A 1,102-nucleotide genomic window follows, 5' to 3' on the forward strand; every position below is an offset into this window, starting at 1 on the left:
TCCCACCATGTTTGTGTCATGGCAACTATATCATAATTTTTCTGCTGCACAATGGCTTCCAGCTCCTCCTGTTTGTTGCCCATGTTGTGTGCATTGGTGTAGATGCACTTCAGTTGGGCTATTGATCCTGCCACCTTTTCAGGGGAAGAAGCCCTAATTCCTACGTGACCATTCTCAGGTGCTTCTGTGGTTTCTGACACATCAATAACCCTTGCGTCTTTGCTGCCACATGAATCTCCATCCCCTACCTCCACCGAGACAGCAGACCGAAGGACCTCGCTAGCACACTATCCCTCAAACATTGGCGTGCCGCCCCGAGGCTTATCTCTACTGAGCCTGGTTTTCTCCCTTTCCACCTTCCTGGGTTTGATGCACTCCAGGATGCAGTTTGCCCTCTTGGTTGCCAGGGTACACTGCTGACTCCTGTTGAGCCTGCTGCCAACCAGCACCCCCATATCCCATTCTGCAGGATCCCTTTCTCCAGCCACTCATCTCCCAATCTATACTTGTGCCCAGCGTTACTCCGTCCGAGGTGCAGAATCCAGCATTTGGACTTGTTAAATTTCATGCCATTGATGATTGCCCAATGCTCCAATCTATCTAGATCCCTCTGTAAGGCCTCTTGTCCCTCAAGAGAGTCAACAGCACCTAACAGTATCATCAGCAAACTTGCTAATGGTTCATTCAACTCCCACATCCAGATCATTGATAAAAATATTGAACAGCACTGGCCCTAGGATTGAGCCCTGAGGAACACCGCTGGTGACCGGTCGCCAGCCAGATGTAGCCCCATTCACTACAACCCTTTGAGCCCTGCCATTCAGCCAGTTCTTCACCCAGTGCACTGTGAACCTGCTCATCCCACAGTTGGACAACTTGTCCAGAAGGATGCTGTGAGGGACAGTGTCAAAAGTCTTACTAAAATCCTGAAAAACTACATACAACACCTTCCCTTAATCCACTAGGCGGGTGACCTTATCATAGAAGGATATCAAATTAGTTAAACAGGATTTTCCCTTTGTGAATCCATGTTGACTGTGCCTGATGATTACATTATTCTTTAAATGCCTTTCAATAGTACCCAGTGTAATCTTCTCCATAA

At 47.9% G+C, this 1,102-nt stretch overlaps 2 long non-coding RNA genes across 2 annotated transcripts in view; one reads left to right on the top strand and one right to left on the bottom strand.

The window, feature by feature from the left end:
- Positions 1–1,102, bottom strand: part of LOC103907652 — a 16,226-nt gene that overhangs the window by 2,651 nt on the left and 12,473 nt on the right. The gene's annotated exons all lie outside the window — the stretch shown is intronic.
- The window catches only part of LOC103907651, a 19,312-nt gene that overhangs the window by 2,649 nt on the left and 15,561 nt on the right, over positions 1–1,102 (top strand). Inside the window, exon 2 of the long non-coding RNA XR_658104.1 lies at positions 618–624. This is a non-coding gene — a long non-coding RNA (uncharacterized LOC103907651). The remainder of the gene's footprint in view (positions 1–617; positions 625–1,102) is intronic.

This window comes from Aptenodytes forsteri, unplaced genomic scaffold (genome assembly GCF_000699145.1).
Source record: "Aptenodytes forsteri isolate BGI_AS27 unplaced genomic scaffold, ASM69914v1 Scaffold76, whole genome shotgun sequence".
NCBI classification, from domain to species: domain Eukaryota; kingdom Metazoa; phylum Chordata; class Aves; order Sphenisciformes; family Spheniscidae; genus Aptenodytes; species Aptenodytes forsteri.